The sequence below is a fragment of the Heterodontus francisci genome, unplaced genomic scaffold (genome assembly GCF_036365525.1).
Source record: "Heterodontus francisci isolate sHetFra1 unplaced genomic scaffold, sHetFra1.hap1 HAP1_SCAFFOLD_386, whole genome shotgun sequence".
NCBI classification, from domain to species: domain Eukaryota; kingdom Metazoa; phylum Chordata; class Chondrichthyes; order Heterodontiformes; family Heterodontidae; genus Heterodontus; species Heterodontus francisci.
In genome coordinates, this window is record NW_027140456.1 from 1 (window position 1) to 19,810 (window position 19,810).

The following is a 19,810-nucleotide window of genomic DNA, read 5'->3' on the forward strand; positions in this document are numbered from 1 at the left end:
TGGTACTGGGTAATGAACCCGGCCAGGTGTTAGATTTAGATGGAGGTGAGCACTTTGGTGATAGTGATCTCAATTCGGTTAGGTTTACCTTAGCGATGGACAGGGACAGGTATATACCGCAGCGCAAGAATTATAGCTGGGGGAAAGGAAATTATGATGCGATTAGGCAGGATTTAGGATGCATAGGATGGGGAAGGAAACTGCAGGGGATGGGCACAATCGAAATGTGGAGCTTATTCAAGGAGCAGCAACTGCGTGTCCTTGATAAGTATGTACCTGTCAGGCAGGGAGGAAGTTGTCGAGCGAGGGAGCCGTGGTTTACTAAAGAAGTTGAAGCGTTTGTCAAAAGGAAGAAGAAGGCTTATGTTAGGATGAGACGTGAAGGCTCAGTTAGGGCGCTTGAGAGTTACAAGCTAGCCAGGAAGGATCTAAAGGGAGAGCGAAGAAGAGCAAGGAGAGGACACGAGAAGTCATTGGCGGATAGGAACAAGGAAAACCCTAAGGCTTTCTATAGGTATATCAGGAATAAAAGAATGACTAGAGTTAGATTAGGGCCAATCAAGGATAGTAGTGGGAAGTTGTGTGTGGAATCAGAGGAGATAGGGGAAGTGTTAAATGAATATTTTTCGTCAGTATTTACAGTAGAGAAAGAAAATGTTGTCGAGGAGAATACTGAGATTCAGGCTACTAGGCTAGATGGGATTGAGGCTCACAAGGAGGAGGTGATATCAATTTTGGAAAGTGGGAAAATAGATAAGTCCCCTGGGCCAGATGGGATTTTTCCTCGGATTCTCTGGGAAGCCAGGGAGGAGATTGCAGAGCCTTTGTCCTTGATCTTCATGTCGTCATTGCCGACAGGAATAGTGCCGGAAGACTGGAGGATAGCAAATGTTGTCCCCTTGTTCAAGAAGGGGAGTAGAGACAGCCCTGGTAATTATAGACCTGTGAGCCTGACCTCGGTTGTGGGTAAAATGTTGGAAAAGGTTATAAGAGACAGGATTTATAATCATCTTGAAAGGAATAAGTTCATTATCGATACTCAGCACGATTTTGTGAAGGGTAGGTCGTGCCTCACAAGCCTTATTGAGTTTTTCGAGAAGGTGACCAAACAGCTGGATGAGGATAAATCAGTGGATGTGGTGTATATGGATTTCAGTAAGGCGTTTGAAATGATTCCCCACGGTAGGCTATTGCAGAAAATACGGAAGTATGGGGTTGAAGGTGATTTAGAGCTTAGGATCAGAAATTGGCTTGCTGAAAGAAGGTGGTGGTTGATGGCAAATGTTCATCCTGGAGTTTAGTTACTAGTGGTGTACCGCAAGGATCTGTTTTGGGGCCACTGCTGTTTGTCATTTTTATAAACGACCTGAAAGAGGGTGTAGAAGGGTGTGTTAGTAAATTTGCGAATGACACGAAGTTCGGTGGAGTTGTGGATCGTGCCGAAGGATGTTGTAGGTACAGAGGGACATAGACAGACTGCAGAGCTGGGCTGAGAGATGGCAAATGGAGTTTAATGCGGAAAAGTGTGAGGTGATTCACTTTGGAAGGAGTAACAGGAATGCAGAGTACTGGGCGAATGGGAAGATTCTTGGTAGTGTGGACGAACAGAGAGATCTTGGTGTCCAGGTACATAAATCCCTGAAAGTTGCTACCCAGGTTAATAGGGCTGTTAAGAAGGCATATGGTGTGTTAGCGTTTATTAGTAGGGGGATCGAGTTTCGGAGCCACGAGGTCATGCTGCAGCTGCACAAATCTCTGGTGAGACCGCACCTGGAGTATTGCGTGCAGTTCTGGTCACCGCATTATCGGAAGGATGTGGAAGCTTTGGAAAGGGTGCAGAGGAGATTTACTCGGATGTTGCCTGGTATGGAGGGAAGGTCTTACGAGGAAAGGCTGAGGGACTTGAGGTTGTTTTCGTTGGAGAGAAGGAGGAGGAGAGGTGACTTAATAGAGACATATAAGATAATCAGAGGCTTAGAAAGGGTGGATCGTGGGAGTCTTTTTCCTCGGATGGTGATGGCAAACACGAGGGGACATAGCTTTAAGTTGAGGGGTGATAGATATAGGACAGATGTTCGAGGTAGTTTCATTACTCAGAGAGTAGTAGGGGCATGGAATGCCCTGCCTGCAACAGTAGTAGACTCACCACCTTAAAGGGCATTTAAGTGGTCATTGGATAGACATATGGATGAAAATGGAATAGTGTAGGTCAGATGGTTTCACAGGTCTGCGTAACATCGAGGGCCGAAGGGCCTGTACAGTGCTGTAATGTTCTAATTCTAATTGCCAGTCACAGTGCAGGTAATGATGGCCACCTCTCCTGTTACATTCTCCCCAGTCCGTTGATTAAGAGATATCACTGGCGTTGTTGGCAGATGTGCAGCAAAATAGATGGAAAGAAGATTTAGCAATGGATCTGTAAATTTGCCTGTGAGGTACATGTTTGTAACACAATACCAATTGCACTGTGTCAAAGGGAAGTGTTTACATCAGGGACTGCGATTCCACAGCAGCAGTTTTCGGGATTTGCTTCAAATGAAATGAGCAATTAAGCAGAGTCCTGAATTTATATAGCACATCCAGGAACTCAGGAGGACCTCGAACCCTTTCCAGCCAATTTGTGCAATTAGGTGGTCTGGTAATGAGTTCTGAGATTTTGATCCAGCAACGATGAAGGAATAAATGATAAATCTCCAAGTCAGGATGGTGTGCTACTTGGAGGGGAACGTGTAGCTGATGGTGTCCCCATGCAACTGCTGCCCTCGCCCTTCTCAGTGTTGGACCACGAGTGTGAGAGATGCTGTCAAAATGCCAGCCGATACGAGATATGAAAGCCCTCTCAATGTACTGAAGTTCAAATATTGTGCACGACGGGATCATTTTGAAAATCTCGGTATACAGATTCTGTTCTCTAACAGAGAAACCTGTAAAGTGACAAGGGCTGTCAGGCCGTCAGTGCCTCTTGAGCTGGCTCTACATACAGAGGATTTTTATCCCTGTTACCGTACTGTCAGTGTGACATTAAATGTTGATAGGTCAATCGTGTGGGGGTAAAACTGGCCTTGGGCAAATTTGAAACGGACAGTAATAATTGGGTTTTAATCCCTGTTTCAATTGAAAACACAAACAGGTGGGGAATAAAATAAACGGCCGAATCATTGCCGTCCATTTCGCAATACATTTAGGAGATATTTCACCCTCGGGTATTGTCAGCAACAAGCAATTATGAAGGCCAATGGTATGTTGGCATTTGGTACAAAGGGATTGGAGTACAAGAATAAAGAAATCTTATTGCAATTATACAGGACACTGGTGCGGCCACAATTGTATTATTGTGTGCAGTCCTGGCCTATTTACCTGAGAAGGGATAAACTTGCCCCAGAGGGTGGACAATGAAGGTCCACCAGACTGGCTGCTGGGTGCGGACACTGTCCAATGTGAAGAGATTCAGTTGAGTAGACAGGAGTTCAGGAGTGTGAGAGGTGATCTCCCTGAAGCAGAACAGTTTTAAGATGCTTCACAAGGTAGATGCTGAGGAAGTGTTTCCTCAGGCTGGATAATCTAGACGCAGGGTCACAGTTTCAGTATACATGACCAGCCAGTCCGCAATGAGATTTGGAGAATTTTCTTCACGCAAAGTGTTGTGAGTCTTTGTAATTCTCTACACTAGAGATTTGTGGATGGTCAGTCATTGACTATATTCAAACAGATGTCGATAGATTTTTGAGTACTGAGGGAACGAATGGATGTGGGAAGTGTGCGGGAAGGTCGAGTTGAGGTAGGAGATCAGCCATGATCAGATTGAATGACAGAACAAGCTCGAAGGGCCAAATGGCCTCCCCTTGCTCCAATTCATATGTTCCTATGTTCAATGGTATTCTGTATTCTTAGCGTGAAAGAGAGTAAAACTTACCCGCAAGAGTTGCCTTCACGGTGTCACTTAAATATGAGATGATCTCCCGATCTGGCACTGTCTTTCTGTAAACACAGGAGTAATCTACTGACCCGGGAGACACCAGGTCTGTGACGTCAAAGTTGACCGAATATACAGATGGATTGACTGTGTCTGCTTTGATTGGTTCTTTCTGGCTTCCTCAGTACCAAGAGAAACTGCTCCCTGAATATGAGGACGGTGCTTCACAAGTAATCCTGACTGACTCTCCTTTCAGAAATCCTCTAACTGAACGCTCCAGGTATAATGATTATTTCAAGGTAATCTCTCAGGAGAGTAAAGAAACACATTCCAGTTAAACACAAGAACCCACTGGCTGGGAGGGTGATCAGCGCCTGATTTTCACTGCAGCTGAACTTACTGTTCATGAAGTCAAATTAAAGTAATTTCCAGCTTGTTGTGAAGTGATCAGCTAATCCCGATTTTACGCTGCATTAAAGTGAATGGAGGTGAAAATTGTGTGGAGTGTAAATCATGCAGCCGATCCAAATCCCTTTCTTTACACTTCGTGAATTTGATTAAAATTCACCATCAATGTCTCCATGAGGTGTGAGTTCATTTGTTGGGCGTAGTTTAAGTCCCTAAAGTCAGACTGAGTAGGATGTATGTTCCTCTCGGGCAACAGTCTAAACCCGCCAATATCGCATCACCAGTTCATATTAAACACCACCAGATTTCCATTTATTTGGCCTCCAATTGAACAACAGTTGGAAAAGCAGGCGTCTAATTCACTTCCATGGCCGGAGATATTTTTTAACCCAATACATTTAAGTCATACTTTTGCTGGCAGTAGATGCAGAGCGAGTGAATTGGTCAGGTGTTGACTCTTGCATCGCTCTGTTTGGAAGGAAAGCACTATACTCGGAGACACAGATTCCACAAAAACAAGAGATTTCAGAATTTGATTAAAAAGAGAAAGTAACATTTGCATTTTCGTACTGCCTTTCAGTAACTCAGATCGTGCCAAACCACATCACAGCCAATGAAATAGATCTGAACTGAAGTCGCTGCTGCAATTTAGGAAATAAAGCAACTAGGGAGATTGCAAGAGCAAAGGCATTTATAGACCTGCGGGAAGAAATAATTTAAAAATGTAGTGTAAATATCCACTATAAATTAAAACAGTGAATGTGACATTAGATTGAAATTCAACGAGGCTGATGGAGTTATGCTATCGTTTTATACAGATGTGTTTAGGCCAAAGCCGGAATACCACATTCAGTGCAGGGCACAACAGCTCAGGAATGATATATCGTCCGTCGAGTGGGTACAGAACATATTCACTAGGATAATACACGGACTAAATTGGAGAACATAGAGAAGAGTCATGCATGATCTAATTGAGGCGTTTGAGGGAAATTAAATATTTTCTTTTCATACTTAGAGGATGGAGCGCCGTTAACAAGGCCAGCATTTGTGCCCATCCCTAAATGCCCCAGAACTGAGTGACTTACTGGGGCCATTTCAGAGGTCAGTTAAGGGCCAACCATGTTGCTGGAGGTCTGGAGTCATATGGAGGCCAGACCAGGTAAGACGGCAGATTTCCTTCCCCAGAGTACATTAGAGAACCTGATAGGTATTGACAACAATCCATGACAGTTTCCTGGCGTTATTACCGACACGAGTTTCTAATTCTCGATTTATTTTAATTAATTGAATTGAAATTCCAACAAATTTGAGGAATTGGATGGCTAACTGTGAGAAATCTAGAAGTAATGATAATATTCAATAAAATATTGTTCTGGGACCAGCTGGAGTGCTATGTACAGTTTTGTAACCCTCGTGACCAAAAGGAAATGGATGAAATGTCCAAAAATAATTACATTTCCAACAGTGCCTTCCCAATGACAACTGCTGAGATGCAGACCTGCATCACCGCTATCAATGTTACAACACGATTAGATACAGACACAGAAATGAAATGTTATAAAAACAAACTGAATGATTTAACAGTACAGGACCTCAGTGTCTCCTTGTCAGCAATTTGGAGAGATACATTGAAACTAACCTTGAGAAGCACTGCACCGAATCCCAAAAAGCACTAAAAGGTAAAAGATAAAATTATTAAACGAACGTTAATGTCCATGGGATCATTAAATGATATACCACAGAATGAAGGTCGTTCGACCCATCGTGCTTGCACTGCCTGTTTTGTACAGCTATGGAATCAAGCTCATTCCCCTACCCTTTCTGCATACTCCAGTATTTACCCATTCACATGCTTATCCAATTACATGTTGAATGTTAAAATTGAATCTGCTTCCACCTCTATTTCAGGAAGTGCATTCCAGATCATAACAACACAATGCATAAAAAAAAAATCATCATGTTGCGTCTGGTACCTTTGTCACTCGGGTTAAATCTGTGTCATCTGGTTACTGCCTCTTCTGCCACTGGGAACTATGTTCCTCATCCACTCCATCAACAACTTCAATGATTTTGAACAACTTTATCAAATCTCCTCTTAGATTTCTCTGACCGAAGGAGATCTGTCCCATCTTTTCCAGAAACACTGCATAATTGAGGGTAAGGACGGGAGAATATCGTCAGCATTTAGAACAATCCTTTCAGGAGTGAAGTGGAGAAACACTTCTACACGTACAGGGTGTTAGAAGTTTGGAGCTCTCTTCTGCAAACAGAAATCAATGCAAGGTCCATTGTAAATTTTAAATTTGAGATTGAGAGATTTTTATTCAGTAAATATATTGAGGGGTCTGCGGCTAAAGTGGCCATGTTGTGTTAGGGCAGAAATCAGCCATGATCTGATTCAATGACAAAACAAGGTGGAGGTGTGAAAAATACTTCTTCCTGTTCCTACGTTCCTATGACGAGATGTAGGACAGTGAAAATAGACCTTTATGTTTAAAGGTTTAAAATACAAGGGGATGGAAGTTATGCTTCAGTTTTACAAAGCCCTGGATAGACCACACCTGCAGTTAATGTGAGCAGTTCTGGGCACCACACATTAGGAAGGATATATTGGCATTGGAAGGAGTGCAGTGAATGTTTACCAGAATGAAAGCTGGTTTCCAAGGGTTAAATTATGAGGTAAGATGACACAAACTAGGGCTGTATTACCTGGAAATTAAAAGGTTAAGGGTTGTTTCATTCGACGTTTTCAAGATATAAATGGGAACAGATAGGGCAGATAGAGATAAACTATTTCCAATGTTTGGGGAGTCTAAGAATAGATGGCATAGTTTAAAAGATAGCCTTTCATGAGTGAAATTAGAAAATACTTGAACAAGCAATGAATGGGAGAAGTTTGGAAATCTCTACTGCAACTGGCAATCTGTTCTCGATTAATTATTAATGTTAATTTGAGATTGATATATTCTGCTTAACTAAAGGTATTAAGAGATGTGAGGTAAAGGCGGGTCAAGGGGGTAATGTCACAGATCAGCCGTAATCTTGCTGAATGGCGCGATAGGCTCCAGGGGCTGAATGGCCTCTTCCTCTTCTTGTGTTCCATTTCAGTTTCCACATTTATATTCTTTCAAGACAAGTTATCTTGTGACACGGTTGTTAATGTAATATATTTGAAATTATAGTGAGCAGTGAGGATTTGACAAAATACCAAAATGAAGTTTACAGTGAGAGCAAGCGTTTGTAAAGGAAACCTGTAGTTTCAGATCAGATTTTGTTCACTGCAGGCAGAGAGGAGCGTAACCGTTGACACTAAGAACAGTGTTTCAGAATTAAACTTATGTTTAAACGCATGGAATTAACATACATTGTGCCAATCTTTATTATACTCTTTCAATCGAATAATTAATTAATTCTTGGACAATACACCACCTGTGCTGCAATAGTCGACAGAATCTCCATCAATCCATAAATTAATCCAATAAAAGTCAAGTAATTTGAACTTTAAACGGTTACTTACTATTCCGCATAACGTAACACAATTTTTCAACAATAGACACAATATTTCAATCGATTGATTAATTACTTATGGACTATAGAGCATGCGGTGCCGTAGCAGTCTGAATCTCCATACATTCATTTATTAACAGAGTTAAATTCAAGCTACTGCAAGTACAAATAAAATCCACATAACATCTCACAATCTGGCAATAAGGGCGGCACAGTGGCACAGTGCTTAGCCTCACAGCTCTAGGCACCGGGTTCGCTTCTGGGTACTGTCTGTGCGGCGTTTGCAAGTTCTCCCTGTGATTGTGTGGGTTTTCACCAAGTGCTCCGGTTTCCTCCCACAGCCAAAGACTTGCCGGTTGATAAGTAAATTGCCCATTGTAAATTGTCCCTAGTGTGGGTAGGTGGTAGGGAATATGGAATTACTGCATGATTAGTATAAATGGGTGGTCGTTGGTCGGCACAGACTTGCTGGGCCAAAGGGGCCAGTGCAGTATCTCTAAATAAAAAGGGACATATAGGATGATTGCCATTAGTTGTGCATTCCCACACTAGATAAGGCAGTTAAGATAAGGGATGGAATGCTGGGCTTTCAAAATAGAGACGTTGAAAACATAAAGCATTTACTAATCATCTGGAACATTTCATCCCATTTTGGGCAACACACTTTAGTAAGATGGCCAATACCATGGAGATGGTGCAGATGATATTATCGATGAGGGATTCAGTTATGGGGAGAGATTGGCGAATCTGGGATTGTTTTTCTTCCAGCAGAGAAGGTTATGGGAATATCTAATAGACATATTCAAAACCATGAGGGGTTTGGATGATGTAATTACATCACATGGAATTACATAGCATTTACAGATGTGTTTTAAATACCCCACAGAGCACTGTAACACAATCCCCAGGCTTGGGCTGTTAAGTGCCAGGCCAAGACCATCTCCAACAGGAGAGAGTCCACTCATCTCCCCTTCACATTCAATTGCATTAGCATCGCTGAATTCCCCCACTATCAGCATCTTCCAGCAGTTTACCAATGACCGGAAATTTAACTGGAACAACCATATAAATACTGTGGTTAGAAAAGCAGGTCAGAAGCTAGGAATTCTGCGATAAGTAACTCACCTCCTGACTCCCCAAAGCCTGTCCACCATCTACAAGGCACAAGTCAGGAGTGTTATGGAATGCTGTTCACTTTCCTGTATGGCTGCAGCTCCAGCAACACTCAATAACCTTAACACCATCCAGGACAAAGCAGCCTGCTTCATTGGAACCCCATCCAACACATTCAACTGTCACTTCCTCCACCACCGACGCACAGTGGCAGCAGTGTGCACCATCTAGAAGATGCACTGCAGCAATGACCAACGCTCATTCAACAGCGCTGCCCAAACCCGCGAACTCTACCATCTGGAAGCGTGAGGACAGCAGTTGCATGGGAACACCACCACCTGCCAGTTCCCCTCCAAGTCAGACACCATTCAGATCTGGAACTCTGTCGGCCATTCCTTCACTGTCACTGGGTCAAAATCCTGGAACTCGCATTCGAACAGCACTGTGGGTGTACCTACCCCACAGAGGCTGCAGTGGTTCAAGAAGGCAGATCATCATCACCTTCACAATGCGATACGGGATGTGCAACAAATACTGGCCGAGCCAGTGACGCCTACATCCCATGAAAGAATAAAAAACAGTAAAAAAAATAGGCCATTCGGTCCAACCATTCAACACCATTGCACACACTCCACGCCAGTCTTCTCCGCCACATTGCACCTCATGTCAGCTTTTCACCCAATGCTTCTATTCCCTTGTCTCTCAGGCAATCATCCAATTTCCATTGGAATGCAGCGAAACAACTTCCTTCAACTACTTCCTGTGGTTGTTGTGTGTTACACATACAAAGAAGCAGGAAGCTGTTCCAGTGCCAAGTCAGATTTAACCGCATTTCATAACTGTAACTCATTGTCAAAAGAACTAGAAGTGAACCAGAGAACTGTAGAGAAATGTTTGACTCAGAGGGATGCTAACATCTGGAACTGAAAGACTGGTGGAATCACATTCCATGGGAACTTCAAAAAGGTGATTGAAATTGTACTAAAAGATGATTAATTTGCAGGGTTATGGGCATAAAGAAATGGGATGCTGGACTGAATTTGACAACTCTTTCAAAGAGCGGGAATGGAGATTACGAGCGGAATGGGCTCCTTCTTGGCTGTTAGCCTCAATGATTTTTATTCAATGAGTCAATGTCATGTTTTTACACAGTATCAGTAATCCATGGCGAATATCAAGACCTGCATCAATATTTACCAAAGAGAAGGACTTGGTGGATGATTAGCCTAGGGAAGGGAGTGTAGATAGTCTGAGTCATCTCATTATCAAACATGAGGAGGTGTTGTGTGTCTTGCAAAGCATTAAGGTATTTAAGTCCCCAGGGCCTGATGGGATCTACACCAGAATACTGAGGGATGCAAGGGAAGAAATTGCAAGGGCCTTGACAGAAATCTTTGCATCCTCATTAGCTACATGTGAGGTCCCAGAGGACTGGAGAATAGCCAATGTTGTTCCTTTGTTTAAGAAGGGTAGCAAGGATAATCCAGGAAATTATAGGCCGGTGAGGCTTGCATCAGTGTACGGAAATTATTGGAGAGGTTTCTTCGGGACAGGATTTACTTCCCTTTGGAAACAAACGAGCTAATTAGCGAGCGGCAGCATGGTTTTGTGAAGGGGTGGTCGTGTCTCAATAATTTGATTGAGTTTTTTGAGGAAGTGACAAAGATGATTGATGAAGGAAGGGCAGTGGATGTTATCTATATGGACTTCAGTAAAGCCTTTGACAAGGTCCCTCATTCAGAATACAGAGGGGTGTCTCGGGACAGGGGGATGGGGGCAATGCAGAGATAATCTTACAGGAAAGGACGAGCAGAGATGGAAAGATTCAGGGATTTGGAAGTAAGTAAGATGCAGAGACAGAAAGATGTGGCGGGGCAGAGATACAAAGCAAGATGACGGAGGCCATGCTAATAGGCAACATATGGTTCCTAATTGGCCTCTGCTTGGGAAGGACATTGATGCACTCTCCCACTCCAAGGAAAATGGCGTGGCGAGGGGGCATCTGTCTCCTGAATCCGTTCACATCCCTTGAGTGATGGGGGTGGGGGTGGGGTGGGCATTCGGTGTCAATAAAGTCCAGCCAGCATTGTGGAGGTTGTTACGGTGTTTGGCACGGTTAACCACAGCATCCTCCTGCAATGCCTCCCCACGCCTGGGTCTACTGTCACCTGGTTCCATTCTTATCCAGCTAATCATAGCCAGTGTATCACTAGAAAAGGCTTCTCTTCCAGTTCTCGCAACGTTACCCCTGGTGTCCAGTAAGGATCTATTCATGGACCCCTTCTGTTTCTCATCTACATACTGCCCCTGGTGATGGACAGAAAAACGTCCAGAAAAAAAAGACCGAGCAAGCAAAATAAACTCAGAGCAACAGAGACAATGAGAGACAGACAGAGATAACAAGAGAAGATAAAGGCCGTGCCAGGAAGTGAATTTAACCCACAGAGTGCAATGACTATATATCCTTTTCAGACAACACCTTATAATGAGCCTGGAGAATGCACAAAGAACAAAGAACAGTACAGCACAGGAACAGGTCATTCGGCCCTTCAAGCCTGCGCTGATCTTGATGCCTGCCGAAACTAAAACCTTCTGCACTTCCGGTGTCCATATCCCTCGATTCCCATCCTATTCATGTATTTGTCAAGATGCCTCTTAAACGTCTCTATGGTACCTGCTTCCACCACCTCCCCCGGCAACAAGTTCCAGGCACTCACCACCATCTGTGTAAAAAACTTGCCTCGCACATCCCCTCTAAACTTTGCCCCTCGCACCTTAAACCTATGTCCCATAGTAACTGACACTTCCAGCTGGGAAAACGCTTCTGACTATCCACTCTGTCCATGCTACTTATAACTTTGTAAACCTCTATCATGTTGCCCCTCCACCTCCGCCGTTCCAGTGAAAACAATCCCAGTTTATCCAACCTCTCCTCATAGCTAATGCGCTCCAGACCAGGCAACATCCTGGTAAACCTCTTCTGTACCGTCTCCAAAGCCTCCATGTCCTTCTGGTAGTGTGGCGACCAGAATTGAACGCAATATTCTAAGTATAAGAAATGCTGGAATCACTCAGCAGGTCTGGCAGCATCTGTGGAAAGAGAAGCAGAGTTAACGTTTCGGGTCAGTGACCCTTCTTCCGAAGAAGGGTCACTGACCCGAAACGTTAACTCTGCTTTTCTTTCCACAGATGCAGCCAGACCTGCTGAGTTATTCCAGCATTTCTTGTTTTTATTTCAGATTTCCAGCATCCGCAGTATTTTGCTTTTATATTATTGCAATATTCTAAGTGTGGCCGAACTAAAGTTCTGTACAGCTGCAGCATGACTTGACTATTTTTGTACTCTATGCCCCGACCCATGAAGGCAAGCATGCCGTATGCCTTCTTGACTACCTTATCCAGCTGCGTTGCCACTTTCTGTGACCTGTTGACCTGTACGCCCAGATCTCTCTGCCTGTCAGTACTCCTAAGGTTTCTACCATTTACTTTATACTTACCACTGCATTCGACCTTCCAAAATGCATTACCTCACATTTGTCCGAATTAAACTCCATCTGCCATTTCTCCGCCCAAGTCTCCAACCGATCTATATCCTGCTGTATCCTCTGACAATCCTCATCACTGTCCGCAACTCCACCAACCTTTGTGTCATCCGCAAACTTACTAATCAGACCAGCTACATTTTCCACCAAATCATTTATATATACTACAAAGAGCAATGGTCCCAGCTCTGATCCCTGTGGAACACCACTGATCACATCCCACCATTCAGAAAAACACCCTTCCACTGCTACCCTCTGTCTTCTATGACAGTGCCAGTTCTGTATCCATCTTGCCAGCTCCCCTCTGATCCAATGTGACTTCACCTTTTGCATCAGTCTGCCATGAGGGACCTTGTCAAAGGCTTTACTGAAGTCCATATAGATAACATCCACTGCCCTTCCTTCATCAATCATCTTTGTCACTCCCTCAAAAAACTCAATCAAATTAGTGAGACACGACCTCCCCTTCACAAAACCATGCTGCCTCTCGTTAATAAATCCATTTGACTCAAAATGTGAGTAAAGCCTGTCCGAAGAATCCTCTCCAATAACTTCCCTACCACTGATGTAAGGCTCACCGACCTATAATTTCCTGGATTATCCTTACTACCCTTCTTAAACAAAGGAACAACATTGGCTATTCTGCAGGCCTCTGGGACCTCACCTGCAGCCAATGAGGATGCAAAGATTTCTGTCAATGCCCCAGCAGTTTCTTCCCATGCCTTCCTCAGTATTCTGGCGTAGATCCCATCAGGCCCTGGGGACTTATCTACCTTAATGCTTTGCAAAACACACAACACCTCCTCCTTTTTGATAATGAGATGACTGAGACTATCTACACTCCCTTCCCTAAGCTCATCATCCACCAAGTCCTTCTCCTTGGTGAATACTGTTGCAAAGTACTCATTTAGTACATCGCCCATTTCCTCTGGCTCCACACATAGATTCCCTTTTCTGTCATTGAGTATCCAACCCTTTCCCTGGGCACCCTCTTGCTCTTTATATACGTAGAAAAAGCCTTGGTATTTTCCTTAATCCTGTTTACCAATGACTTCTCATAACCCCTTTTAGCCTTCCTGACTCCTTGCTTAAGTTCCTTCCTATTGTCTTTATATTTTTCAAGGGATTCGTCTGTTCCTTGCCTTCCAGCCCTAACGAATGCTTCCTTTTCCTTTTTGACGAGGCTCTCAATTTCCTGCGTTATCCAAGGTTCCCGAAACTTGCTAAACTTATCCCTCTTCTTCAGAGGAGCATGCTGGTCCTGGATTCTAATCAACTGACGTTTGAAAGACTCCCACATGTCAGATGTTGAGTTATCCTTAGACAGCCGCCCCCAATCTAAATTCTTCAGTTCCTCCCTAATATTGTTATAATTAGACTTCCCCAATTTAGCACCTTCACCCGAGGACGACTCTTCTCGTGCAAGCTGTCTGAGAATCAACAGATGGAACAAGCAGTCAGGTTAATATCTTTTCTGGGAAATACACTTCTGGGTTTTATGTCAATTCAAAAGGTAATACGTATAGTATGAGTTTTGTAAATGACCCTTCTCGCATTTACTACAGCAGTTTCACCTACTGCTATATGCAGTATAACTTTACTAGTGAGCTTCAGTTTTGTATAATCAATCAGAATGAATTTTTACCCATTCTTTTGTCTTCCTGAACTAGGTCCCACTGCACTGTAGTTTTCTCTGTTTTCACACCATATTTTATTTCTGATTCGCATTGCATATTAAAGCTGGTGATTGATGGGATGTCAACTAAACACTGGATTAGAAGCACTCTCTATCTCAGCCCAGTTTTATGTCTAACCATTGAAATAACAGCTCCAATTACATATTTGACACAAAATGCCCTCTTCCAGCGCATTGCATCAAAATACTACACTTCCGTCCATTTACTTTAAACAGACGTCATTATTTCATTCAATGCACTGCATTCTCTGTGTTAAACATTTTAGTATTACAAAATCAACACAACATTCTCTCTACAGAAGTTCACATTGCAAGGATTAATTCACTCAATCCAATACATTCCCTGAGTTAATTCCAATCTTGTCATTTCTTAAACACTTTTTGCAGGTCTGATTGCATTAAACCTGTTCATGTATTGCAAAGATTGATTTAAAATGAGGAACACATTAAGTTTTTTGATTTCTATCACCTATACCCTCGGGCGCATCTGAATGTTTCAAGGTCACTTAACAGCCCATTCTGCCTCACACATGATATAGTACAATGAACTGGAACAACCAGTAACATACCCGTATGTTAATTCGATGGTCAATGGTCCAGTTCTGCCATCCCTTGGAAGAATTCTCGGGAAATAAACTGCGATAGGAAAAAAGAAATGGTGATGCAGAAATCTATTGCAATGGGAGGAATGCATTGAGATTCCAGAACCTATGAGGACAGGACTAGACCCATCAGGATTCTAATTGTTGGTTGAAATGGTAGAAATAATTTGCTTTTCCAGAAATCAAATGGGTCAGGGGAAAAAAATATAATTGAGGTGCCAGATATATACAGAGAAAATAGCACTGAGCATTGGAACGTAAGAAATCGATTGGGATCCACAAATATTGGACAGAAAATAATGGGTTTTTAGAAATCCGCTTGGATGGGTGAAACCAATGAGGTTTACATAAAGCAATTGCATCAGGAGAAATCCGTTGCGTTGAAGAATTTCATTGTGTTCCAGGAATTAGTTGAGGCAGAAAATTCTGCTGGTGTTCCGAAAATCTACTGGGGTTCCAGAAATCCAGAATAGTTGGAGAAATTCATTGGTGCATCAGCACTGTGATTATGACGGCCAATGTAAATATATTTCTTGCTCTATTGTACAGGTCCCTCACAATAACTTCTTACCTGGACAGCTAGAAAATTTAAATTAATGAGATTGTGTGTCTGAGATAGAGTTCCACCAGAATTTCAAACATTGCAATGAAGAGCACACGAACTCAGATTGTTAGAAACAGTTTTGTCATGTCATGTCTGGTGCCTTTACATCTGTGTCCTCCAGCTAGTGGCTTATTTGTCAGCGGAAATAGTTTCCTCTTAGTCACTCTGTGAAAACAATTCTTGATTTCAGACACCTCAATCAAATATAGTCTCAACTGTCGCTGTTCAGAGCGGCAGTTACTTCATCAAAGCGGAGATGTTATTATATCAAATGTCATACTGGAAATTTGATTTGAATTGGATTTCGAGTTCTCAGCTTAGTGGGCTGGCAGCGACTTTTGTAAAAGCATAAACAGCGACATTTTCTCAGAGACCAGGGCTATCAGAATCACCTGAGAACAACTGCCCCTTTTCATCAAAAGACAGACTGCATTTCCCATTCAAGACAGAAACCAGCTATTTCAAAACTGATTGCAGGTACTGGCAACTTCTCTAAAGTCCGTTCCTTTCTAGAGTGAAGATAGGGCAGTTTTCTGAAATAAACTGCTGTAGAAACGACAGGAGAGCAGGCTAAACTAAAATTTGTAATAAGTAATGAGCCAGAATTAATTAATATTCAGACACCAAATGAGCAGCGAGCAATGATGGTCATAATATGTTAGAGGTAGACCTTCAGTTTCAGGAGAAAGGTAACGGAAATGCTCTGTTATTCACCTTAACTAAAGCTGACAGGAAATGAGACGTAGGCTGAGCGCGTTAAAATCGGATGTGTTAATAACAGGCAAAACTAGACACAAACAATCGGAGGCACTGCAAGAAGTATTTAGTACAGTAGGTATCCAATACATAGAGTCTGTGCCAATCACCTTAAACATCTCTCCTCTGGTTACCTTCCCTTCTGCCAGGAAAGAATTTACACTGGGAAAACAATTCCTGATTCGAAAAACGTCTGCCAAATCTCCTCATGGATTTGCTGATTTGAGAAAACAAGGCTAAAACATCCAGGCACTGCTCCAGGTTGATATGTAACGTTCCCCATCTCTCACTCACATCGACTGCTCAGAGAAAAGCGCCAACTCCCTGTAAACAAAACCCAGTTCTTCTGTTAGCATCCCCTGTATCAGAAGATTCTCCAGGAACATTTTGTGAACAAACTGGCCGCTCTCCTTCCAAAAGCCATCCCTCCATTTCCAGAGCTTATCTATTGTGAAGACTCTCAGAATAATGACTGAGTTCAGGGCACAAAGGAACGTTGATGTGAATGGAACATCTCCCCCAAGGAGCAGCTGTAGCAGCAGAGCTAGGTAAACGATGTAACCTAATGACAATGAAAAACTGCGGCGCGGCCGTAGTAAAATGTCAATAAAATGGAATCAGATCAGCATTAAAACTGGACAGGAGAATAAGCTGGGGGAAGGGGGAGGTTTTCATGATGGAGAGTGAACTACAGACATGTGTAAGTGCAGGGATGTAAAAGGAAAACAATGGGTTTTGACCATCAAGAACAAACGCATTTACATGGATTGATTTTTGGCTCCTTGTTGCAGTTCTATTACCAGGTGTGGTAGATGTTTAAGACAAAATGCAAGGTAAACCTTGTTTCAGATTTACATTGACGTTTTTGTGCAGAGTATTAACCATTGTCCAGTGAAAGCATCCAAAAATCCTCTTAAATAGTCCAATGCACTGCTGGTGTGAGGAAGGTATTTTTGCTAAAGAGCATCTCTCAAAAAAAGCTGCCTACTCTGCTCAGATTTCCGCAGTCAACTGCTTTCATTTCGGGTTTCCCTTCTCAGCAGTTTTTCTGACAATACAACGCCAAGAACTGCAGTGATGGGATTTGAGCTTGACAGAGACTCGAACCTCAATCCAACCCCTTTGGCTGTTCAGTCCCGCCACCACGCCAGGCCTAACTCAGGGTTGATGCTGTTGACTGGTTGTTGAAAGCTTTCATATCTGTTGTTTATCCTCTGAGTGGAATGATTGCAGAGAGAAAGAAGGAAATAAGAGAACATTGTGAGATGCGTTAACGGAATGAATTAGCCGAGAGGTTAAAACAGCAGACTATTAATCCATTACTCTCAGCATGCATGGCTCAGAACTCCACCATCATTGTTATTGTATTTCAGACGAGATGTGTTTTTCCCTTTTTTTTGACAAATCCAAAAGTCTAGCATCTGAGTCCCATCCTTCCACAAGCCGCAGTGCAGGTGTTTTGCAGAGCTGTCTAAATCTTTTGCCCAAATCAGCACTGTCATAATTTCCACCCAAACTGTTTCTGCAGGGAGGTGTTGATAGTGGAAGATCTGAGCTGCATTAATTCTCATTTCAACTGACCGATGACATCCTGGGACAAGAAATATCTCTGCACAGATGCTGCCTGATTTCACCAAAGTTTTCATCATTTTTCTGTTTTTAAATGTCTGCTTTCACAACAAGAGTATCACTGAAAACACAAAACCTGCCTCAGGTTCACAGCTCCGACATATCTTTTCTCAGCTCTTCTCAGACACATGTTCACTCTCACTTTCTTACAGGCAGTGTTCGTTCGGCGTTCCCACGCACATTAGCCTGAAGCATGGCTCTTGTTATCAGGGTTTCTCAGTGAATTCCAAAGGGAGGGGTTCCGCACTGGCTGTGAGGGAGTATAATGGCTTAATGAGTTATCAAGTGGATTTGGAGGATTTAAGTGGGGCGGATCGGGGGCGTGTGGTCGGCAGATGGAGGTGCCAAAAGATTAAGGGAGTTCCACATGATGTCGGAGAGGTAAGAGACAAAGTGTGGTTGAGAACAGAATGATCTCCAGGAGAAGGAAAGCATGCCAGGCACTTCTCAGGGGGTATTGGATGGGATAAGGGACCATCAGGAGGTATCAGAGAGGGTCGAGACGCTTTCGGGGTAGCAGAGATGGTAAGGAACATTGAAAGGCGTCACATGGGTTATTTGATCCTCAGGATGTCTCAGAGACCAGAAGGGACGTTCAGGAGTTATTGGGGAAGGTGAGGCGTGCTCAGCTTTTACCAAAGAGCGTAAAGAACCGCTCAGGAAGTTTCAGCAAGGGTAAGTTAGGCTCAGGCTATTTCAGAGAATGTAAAGGACACTTATACACCTCAAGTGCGTTGCTCAGACACTTTGGCATGGAAGCTTCAACTGTGATATGATTGAGGCATTTAAGATGTTTGATGGAATGAGTGGATTGATCGAGTGAAACTATTTGAACAAGGGGTCATAACGAGAAATAATAAAATACTCTATAGACACATGAATAATGCAGGGTCTGAGGGCAGGAATATGAACATTTAGACACGCTCACTTTTAACTAATAGGTAATGGCAGGGACATGGCCATAATATACAAACACACTCCTGGCTCCTCTGCCACATTCTCTACTCCATAAACTTGAAATGATCCAAAATTCTGCTGCCCATGTCTTAACTTTTCAGAAAGTCCTTTTTTTCCCTATCACCCCTGTGCTCGCTTGCCGACAGTGGCTCCCGGTCAAGCATTGTCTTGATTTTAAAAGCCTCCTTGTTGTCAAATTCCACCATTGCCTCGCCACTCCCTGTCTCTGTAATCTCCTCCAGCTCCACAAACCTCAGTGCTTTCTGCACATTCTTATTCTGGTATCTTGTCCATCCCTGATTTTTATCGCTCCACCATTGGCGGCCACACCTTCAGTTGTCCAGGCTCCAATCTCTGGAATACCCTCCCTACACCTGTCTGCTTCCCTACCTTGATTTCTACCTCAAAGACACTCCTTACAACCTACCTCTTTGACCAAGCCTTTGGTCATCTGTCCTATTATTTATTTATGTAGCTCGGTGTCATACTTTGTGTTATAATTCTCCAGTGAAGCACCGTGTGACGTTTTGATACGTTAAAGGCATTCTATGAATATAAGTTGTTGTTGTTACTTAGATGATCCCTCACTACAAACTCCATCTGCCCGAACTATGTCTCACTTAACTAATCTATCAGGAAGGTTTGACAATACATTCATTCCCAAAGGTTAACGTTCTGCTTCTGTTCCATCACCAAGTTTTCTCATTACTCTTTCATTCGATGTTAATCCGGGAAAAGGCAGTGAGGGGAATAAGAAAAGTGATAGGCAGAGAAATCAAGGGCAGAGTCAAACAGAGTCACAGTGAAAAATGTTGGGAAGAGGACATGTAATGTTAAAAAGACAAGCCTTCAGGGTTTGTACCTTAATGCGTGGAGCATTCGCAATAAAGTGGATGCATTAATCACGCAAATAGATGCAAACGGGTATTATAGACTCGGGATTACGGAGACATGGCTGCAAAGTGACCAGGGATGGGAAATTAACATTCAGGGATATTCAGTATTTAGGAAGGGCAGGCAAAAAGCAAATGGCAGTGGAGTAACATTGCTGGTTAAAGAGGAAATTAACGCAATAGTGAGGAA